The sequence below is a fragment of the Bubalus bubalis genome, chromosome 16 (genome assembly GCF_019923935.1).
Source record: "Bubalus bubalis isolate 160015118507 breed Murrah chromosome 16, NDDB_SH_1, whole genome shotgun sequence".
NCBI lineage: Eukaryota > Metazoa > Chordata > Mammalia > Artiodactyla > Bovidae > Bubalus > Bubalus bubalis.
Window position 1 is genome coordinate 12,710,131 of NC_059172.1, and position 9,324 is coordinate 12,719,454.

Consider the following 9,324-nt stretch of genomic DNA (forward strand, 5'->3'; position numbering starts at 1 on the left):
TCTAGTTAGCTGGCTCCCAGCTGAGTAAAAAACAGTATATGATAAAGGTAGGCTATTGCAGATTATGACTCTCTAGAAATTAAAGCTGAAGTGAAAGTGAAATCGCTGAGTCGTGTCCAACTCTTTGCGACCCCATGGACTGTAGTCTACCAGGCTCCTCCCTCCAGGGGATTCTCCAGGCAAGAGTACTGGAGTGGGTTGCCATTTCCTTCTCCAGGGGATCTTCCCAACCCAGGGATAGAACCTCGGTCTCCTGAATTCCAGGCAGACGTTTTAACCTCTGAGCCAAAATACTCAAAACGCTTGAGATTTCATTATGTCCTAGTGGAGGCCACACTATATCCACTAATAGATCACTGTTAGGTTTTTTGCTTCATATTCTTTTTAGCTACCTCTGTTCCTACAAGTTTTAAAGTCTGACTCTCTCATCTCTCAAGAAATTGTGAGCTGTCGGTATTCTTTCAAGAATATTTTGGCCTTCCATCAAGAAACCCAAAGATAATGAATACGTCTCAAGACACAAGATACAACTCCATGTTCCTTTGTCACTTCTGAAAAAGTATTTCTAAATTCAAGTGATTGAGAAACAATTCTGGAAAAACTTTGAATTCATTATTGCTCATTTTTTAAAATAAGACTTTCCTAATCTTCCTTACTTGATTATCAGGATAAGTACAAATTTTCAAAAAAAAAACAACTCATAATTCATAATAATAAATCTGTGTTACAGTGTTTTCAAAAAGAACTTCATGACCAAGATGGCAATGATCCTGGCTTAGACACTTGGAAATGAAGAGAACAGAGATGCTGTAGCTGACAGTTGGCAAAGCCCAGGCACATGCCTGTGGCCATTGTAGATGATGTGGTCACAACTGAGTCAGTTTCTAAGTGCAAGCTTATAAAGTACCCTGGTGAAACTAGCAATTAAAAAAAAAAAAAAAAAGCCTCTCGCTGAACACAATTCAAATCGCTAACCCAGAATCATAAGCAAATACAAATTATTGACAGTTGTTTTACATTTTGCTTCTGGGGTGGTTTTTCATGTAGCAATAAGTAATTGATATAGAAATTAGTAGCATAACTTGTATGGTAGGTTACAAAAATGGGAAATATGTTTCATTGGTTTTGGGATGGGTTGGCAAGAGGCTGGTGAAGAACTCTTAGCAAAGGCTGGAAATACTTCAATCTGCTATGGAAGGCTATAAAACTTTTAACCTGTGTTTTGTACCTGTTAACCAATTGATAAAACTGCTGCCTAGGGTCACCTTGGATCTGACTTGAATTGATTTTTTGTAAGATGGCCCCCATCCATTTCACTCAACTCTTATACTAATGGTCCATTTTACATTAAAAACTGAAGTCAAATTCCCTTCAGCTTGAAATGTTTAGCTCTGTGTGTCAAGAGAGAAATAAGATAAAGAAAATATTGTTTCATTTCCAAGCAGAATTTGGAGAAAATGTGAGGAGCCGGGACTTAAGATGGAAACTTATACTGTTCACAAATTCATTCTCCCCAACTAGAAAAAAGCTTCCAAGAGTAAGATCTTATCTGAAGATGAAACACTAAATCAGTGCTGCGGCTGTGAAATTTTTTGGTGATAAACACACTTGATTCAGATAAGTATTATCGTTCCTAATTTAGAGATGATGAAACCCAAGTTCTGAAAGACAAAATCAGTGGTTTCCCACCTTTGTTCCACAGAGCTTTGTGTTTGTGAATGCAGGGGGACACAGGGCGGTGAGTTAGGCATGACAGAGGGAAAACCAAATGGGTTGACCCCTAGAGGACCCAAGAGGAAAGTTCATACTTGATCTATTATTTGTATCTGCTTTCCATGTAAAATTCTGACTGAACAGTGCTTTCTGAAGGAAAAAAAAATCATGGAGTGAATATCCTGGTGGTTCAGTGTCTAAGACTCCATGTTTCCTATGCAGGCGGCCTGTTTCGATCCCTGTATGGGGAACTGGATCCCACATGTTGCCGCTGAAGATCCCACAGGCTGCAACTAAGTCCAATCAAATGATTTTTTTTTTTTTTAAAAAGACTCTTGAAAACTCTTTGGAAAATCTCTAGTAAAAAATAGAAGGAGGATTTGGACCCAAGACCTTTAGACTCCAGAAGTTATACTCTGTACTTTGTGTCATGTTGATCAATAAACCAGGGCTGAGCGGAGGGTCTTGAAGTTTCACAGTTTTCTGCCCCAGTTGTATAAAGTTCATCCACTGCATTGATATTGCTCAAGCCAGAGATTGAGACATCTTTTCTGGTATTTGCCATAACAGTATACAGAATATTCAAAATTTGGACTGTTCTAGAAGATTTTAGTTATTCAGTAGTTGTCATATCAGATCCTTAGGAAATACCAACAAAGGATCACATGATATGAGTGGGACTGTTCAGAAAAGATTTCAGAACTTTTTGTGATTTGTTAAAATTAAAGACCTGTGCTAATAACTAGAGAAAGAGACTGAAATAAACAGTCAAACCTGGTTTTCGGCTTCCAGGAGCTCCCAGTGTAGAGGGGAGATGGGGCAAGTTCATTCTCCTGCAAAATGATGTCTAAAAGGAAAAGTTTTGTACAGAACACTTAGTCTTCTAAAAGGCAGAGCCCATGCTTCTTTGAACCAAGGTATCTCTCCACTAACTGGGATTCCTAATTGCTGGGACTATAAGATAAATAATGCTGTAAAATTTCCATTTTTTAAATATATCATGAAAAAGAGATGTCTCTTTCTTAGCTCCAGAGGAAAAAAAGAAAATGACTTTTCTTTGGGCCTTGTTGTTGCTGTTCAGTCACTAAGTCACGTCCAACTCTGTGACCCCATGGGCTGCAGCATACCAGGCTTCCCTCTCCTCCACTATCTCCCTGAGTTTGTTCAAGTTCATGTCCATTAAGTTAGTGATGCTGTAACAATCTCATCCTCTGCCACCCTCTTCTCCTTTTGCCTTCAATCTTTCCCAGCATCAGGGTCTTTTCCAATGAATCAGCTCTTTGCCTCAGGTAGCCAAAGTATTGGAGTTTCAGCTTTAGCATCAGTCCTTCCAATGCATATTTGGGGTTGATTTTCTTTAGGATTGACTGGTTTGATTTCCTTGCAGTCCAAGGGACTGTCAAGAGTCTTCTCCAGCACAATTCAAAAGTATCAATTCTTTGGTACTCAGCCTTCTTTGTGGTCTGACTCTCACATCTGTACATGACTATTGGAAAAAACCTTAGCTTTGACTATACAGAGCTTTGTGGTCCTTTGGGATTCCAAATGATATTTATTGGTATTATAGTTCCAACTGTGAGAGAGGCTATGGACATTTCTCCTGCCCTAGGTATCTTGACTTATAACTCAGTCATTGTTTTAACTTGGTAAAGTATCTAAAAGTTAAACTAATTTAAAGGCGCTAAAACTGAATATATGAAGAAACAGATATCTCAGGACAAAGACATTCAAAGCACACCTTGGCTTCCCTTTCTTTTGTCCTTCCAGCCTTCTAAGTTACTTCCAGTCTAAAAAGTCAGGGCAAAGAGAATGGAAAGCTCTATTAGCAAACATTTACATAGTAAATATCTGTGCTGACTACAGTATCAGATAGGATACCAAATACCAGTTCGGTAAGTTGTTAGAGGCTGAAGCATGAACCGTGTGTCAAATCCTATATATTTTTTTCCTTTATCTTTTCTTCACTCTGGGGAAATCCTCTCCTTAGAGCTAAGAATTCTTAGATCCCTTGCAGCCCGAGTTTCCCCGGCTCCCATGTCAGCTGGCTTTGGCTAACAGGAATCATTGGCTGGAGATGGGTGGTGGGAAGAGAGAAGATTGGTGTTTCTCCTCCTCCGTTTCTGACTGGGTGGCACCTCCAGAAGCAGCTGCATCTCCCTGGTGGTTCAACCCTTCATGGCTCCAACTTTCATCAACAGACATCAGCCCCTAGGCTCTCTTTCTGAACCTCCTCCCTTGTCTCTCTATTAGAGGGTAGTAGACATTTCTGGTTGTTGTCATTTTCTGGGCTACCTCATTGCTTCCCCTTTGGCTTTGCAGGTCCTCTTCACCTCGGTAAAAAACACACAAACAAACAAACTCCCTGCATTAAGGTCCTCTTGTTTAAAAAAAGAGTAAGGGCAAATATTGAGTTTTTGAAAATGAGTGTCTTTATTGTTAGCATAGATTGGTAGCTTTTCAGAAAGAAGGTTGCAAGAGGCCACTCTGTCTATTGCTGTGTTGTGAATGCATTCAGGGCTTGTGGGTTTGACTGGGAGGAAGTAGATTTGACTTTAAGATCAAGAGTATGGGACACCAGACAAGCTCATGGAATGTTACCCACAAAAGTGCTCAACCACATTCATAATGGTAAGGGAGGGTACCATTTTCCCAAAAAGGGGCAGCCGATGAATTTCATCATTCATAAAATAATGTGGCTGTCATGACCATGGTGTAGATTCTCTGGAGTGTAGAATGGAAGGGGTATCTTTCCAAGGGGTATCTTCCATCTCTACAGGTATCTATGTCTTTATAGAAAAGTTGATGATAAATATGTACTTGCTCTCCATTTTGTTCCTTAGAACTGGTTTCTTCCTAGTCATGTTCAGGAAATTGATTATACTTATGAGGTACATCATAGGAAACAATTTAATAGGACCCGTTCCATCAGATATCAATCACTGATAATGACACTAGATGGGCAAACACTGAGGGGTAGTTATATGCAAGCTCTGTTCTACGAACTTTATATAGACTCATTTAAATGTTTCAAACATTCTACAAACTAGGACAGTTATGATCCCCATTTCATGATTGGAAACCAAATTTTAGAAAGATTAAATAATTTGATGAAGATCACACATTGAGAAAGGATTTTAAACCAGTCTGCCTGGCAATATTGTTGATTGATGTGGTCTTTGTGCAAATCATCTTAATTTTATTTTTACCACCCTCAAGGGAAAACAAAGCAAATATTATTTATTATTCTGTCTCAGTTACATTGATAATATCTCTGGCAAAACTCCCTTTTATCTGAAAGTTTCATTTCAAAAAGAGGAAGCGCTTTTAGTATATGACTTTATATTATGGCTTAGGAAACTCACGTAAAATAAAGAACAAAAGGTGAATCTGTGCTACAATCTGCTCGTCTGTTAAATAAATATATAAAATGGAGCTTAAAATATGAGGCTAAAGTCAAAGACCTTATGTTGCAAACAAACTTGTCGCATCAGTGAAAACACCCAGCTGTTCTCCCTTTTTCACTCCTGACGCCCGGCGTCTGTTTTCAATACCCTGGGGTCATTCATCTTGCTGTCTTAGGGAGTGTTTCTTTGAGAACTGTAGTATTAAGAAACCAAAATATGGCCAATGATTGAAGAAAGAGCTCTTTTGACCTTTAGAAAATCTTTTTTATGCTTTTTTCTCTTCATTCTCTTACCCTTCACTTTCTAGCCCTCACTCAATATTCAGCTGTTTCCTTTTACCCCAATACATTTAACAATCGCTAGACTATATTTAGAGTTAACTCCTGTGTTAAGCACTTTCTATGTAGAAACTGATTTAATTCACACAAACAGTTAGGAAGTACACAACATTATTATCATGATCATTTTTATAGATGATAAAACTGACAGAACCAAAAGAAGTTAAATTTATAGGAATGAGAAGATGATAAACAGGGATTTGAAGGCAGGTAGTCAGACTCCAGTTTCCACATTCTAACCCTCACTGTGCAATAATAGTACTTCAAGAACCAGCGAGTCTCTAAGTGGGAAAAACTGCCTATGGAGTCAAATTTACAGACTGTAAAAGATGAGCATTGTTCTAATGGTATAGAAATGATATCAGGGCCATGGATTCTCAAGCATTTTGTTTGCATACAGAAAAAGTGATTTGGAAAGATATCTTGTGTTTATTTTGGGTGCAAGGAAAGAGTTTTATTTGAATCTAAATTTTATTGTGCCCATAACGTTTCCTTGCTTGTGTAATGCAATTCCCAATGACTGGTTCTGATGAGTTAGTTACCAGCCCTCTGCTAAATACAGTACCTGTAATGTTCACATTCATCTGCAGATCTTGACCTCAAATATTCTAATACACCAAAGGGGCATTTATGCAGGTCAGATCAGTGTTTGATACACACAGCAGGTTCACAACATACATACTTCCCATATTTTTGATACTTTATTACAGTAGTCTTCCATTTTTCTTTTAGAAGTAGAAATCATTAACTTACACGGGTGACATGTATTTTCATTTGTAATAAGTTGCTTTGTTTCAGGCAACATTTGGAATTATGGTTATTACATCAATAGGAAATATACTCCACTCAGTTAGCCTTGGGCCTTAAGACTATGTCACATTCTGGAGTCGTGTTAAATTCTCAGCAATATTTGTTCATTAATTGACTAATTACGTTATGATGAAATATCATCTGATTGTGCAGAATAGTAAATTTACATCCATTGCCTACCTCATAAAATGTAAAACAAAACATATGTCTGCCTTATCACTCGGTAATAGTAATTGAGAGTGTTCAGGAACACTGATTATACACATGACGGTAATTACCATGTGGGCTCTGATTATAAAAGTAACAGGCAGCATTGGATTCATGGGAGTTAGGGAGTTTGCATCTCCATCAAAGCCCAGGTGCCTGTGGACAATGAAACAGAAAAGCCAAAAATGAAGAACATAAATGAGAAAGTAGAAACATTTAAGAAAACTTGTTATCCACCTTCTCCCCCTGCCTATGGAGCCTTTGCTTTTGTGTGTTCTCTTTTCCTTCCTTCCTTCTTTCTTTCTGTTTTGGAAAACAAAATGAAACAAAATCAGGGAGAAAGAATAACTTCAAAAGTTCTTTTTTCACTTTTTAACATTTTCAGCTGTTTTCACTTGGTTTGTTTTATTTAATTGGACTCATCATTTTAGGACTGTTCTTGTTGTCACTTCTTATAAAGTGATTATATTGTATATAAATAAGGGTCAGAAATATACCCCTTTTCATGACCAGGAATTAATGTATCAGTTTAGCTTTCCTGTTTCTTTGTAAACAGAGGATAGGGGTTTGATAAGATGGATTAAGTGAAGTGAAGTGAAGTCACTCAGTCATGTCCAACTCTTTGCGACCCCATGGACTATAGCCTACAACGCTCCTCTGTCCATGGGATTCTCCAGGCAAGACTACTGGAGTGGGTTGCCATTTCCTTCTCCAGAGGATCTTCCCAACCCAGGGATCGAACCTGGGTCTCCAGCATTGCAGGCAGATGCTTTACCATCTGAGCCACCAGGGAAGTCTGTAAGATGGATAAAAGAGCAGGCTAATTTAGAATGGAGGTGGGGAAAAGAAAGATTATATTTGAAGCATAAAAGAAAGATGAGGAACACCTCAGTCTCATTCTCCCCAGAAGGACACTTGGCTATTTCTAAATATGAAAAAATAAATATGTTATATATTACCTTTAAAATAATTATTAAAAGTAATTACTCAGAATTTAAAAATTAAAAAACAAGTTGAAAGTTGTGTGTTTTAGACACAGTTTTGTGTTTACTCTTTGATTCAGATACAACAATTTCATTCAGATACAAGCAAAATAAATTTGCTTCTTAATAGCTTCCGTGGACATGAATGTGGGCAAACTCCAGGAGATGGTGAGGGACAGGGAGGCCTGGCGTGCTGCAGTCCATGGGGTCACAAAGAGTCAGTCATGACTTGGCGACTGAACAACATCAAGCTTAATGTTATTTAGTTCCTAGTTGTTTTTCTCTTTTTTGTCCTAAACTTTTTGTATTCAGGTGTTTGGACTGTTTCAGTGAATATTAAAATAAAAGAGAACTTCCCTAAAGCTACAATAAACATTCAAAATCGATTTTATAATTTTCCTATTTATTCATTAGGTCTACTCATAAACCAGACTGTGTATACTGACTGTATGCTGCCTATAACTTTTGATAGGGTTTATTTATTTAATTTCTTTTTTGCAAAAAGAATTTGGGAGGCACAGTCTCCCGATTTGACATAGCTAAACTATGATGTAAAGCATGGGTCTGCTACTATTGCAAGAGGTATGTGGGGAAATTGAGGAGGTAGCAATTACATTTTGCTGTGTCCTGTAGTCAATAGCAGACTGACTCCAGGAGACAGACTGTCTGAGTTCCCATCCGGGCTGTAATATTTACTAGTGGAAAAAACATGAGCAAGTTGCATGAATTCTCTGTGCATGCCTTGTCTCACCTCTAAAATGAGGTTTATGATAACAACAAACCTATCCCATCAGACTAGGTTGGGAAGTTTAAATTTGTTAATATGTATAAATTGCTAACAACAATCTCTGGCACAAGGAAACACTCAAGAAAAGTTAACTGCTTTGATTATTTTGCATCTGGGTTATAATTAATAATGATTAGAAGTTTTAAACATTGTTGTGAATTATGGCAAAGACCAGAAGTGATTCAATCAGTAGCTTATTTAGATAACAGTTTGGTCTTTTTGAATAATGAAGCTAAAATTATTGTTCTAAAATAGCAGTGAATTGTTCAATAGCAGTGAATGAAGTGAAAATTTTACAAGGCGACAACAGGCAACAACAGGAATTTGTACCTCAGTGGAACCTGGTGATTATTTTATTGTCCAGGTGAGGAAGTTAACATATTTAGCATTAGTAGCCGCTTCTCTGAAACTGGTATCTTCTGATTTTTTTCACATTGTTTTGCAATAATTAAGGGAGCCCTATACCTCTTTGCGGAGAAGGCAATGGCACCCCACTCCAGTCCTCTTGCCTGGAAAATCCCATGGGTGGAGGAGCCTGGTAAGCTGCAGTCCATGGGGTTGGGAAGAGTCAAACACAACTGAGCGACTTCCCTTTCCCTTTTCATTTTCACTCATTGGAGAAGGCCATGGCAACCCACTCCAGTGTTCTTGCCTGGAGAATCCCAGGGACAGGGCTGCCGTCTATGGGGTCGCACAGAGTCGGACACGACTGAAGCGACTTAGCAGCAGCAGCAGCAGCATACCTCTTTGAGGGCTTCCTTGGTAGCTCAGTGGTAAAGAATCTGCCAGCAATGCAGGAGACTTAAGAGATATGAGTTTTATCTCTGGATCAGGAAGATCCCCTGGAGGAGGGAATGGCAACCCACTCCAGCATTCTTGCCTGGAGAATCCACGGACAGAGGATCCTGGTGGGCTACAGTCCATGGGGTTGCAAAGAGTCCAGACATGACTGAGAGGCTAACTCTTTTTATGCCTCTTTTAATAGTGAGAATTCTCCTAGATTAGGGGGAAAAAAAAAGTTCAGCTGAATAAACAAGATCAAGGTGATCAGGAATAGATTAGAAAGCAGTATTTTCTAATTA

The 9,324-nt window shown here is 38.4% G+C and overlaps 1 non-coding gene across 1 annotated transcript; it reads right to left on the reverse strand.

Annotated features, from left to right (window-relative positions):
* Positions 1-7,193: 7,193 nt before the first annotated feature.
* Positions 7,194-7,265, reverse strand: TRNAC-GCA. Its single transcript has one exon. It is a non-coding gene; the product is annotated as a tRNA-Cys (tRNA).
* Between the last annotated feature and the right edge of the window lie 2,059 nt (positions 7,266-9,324).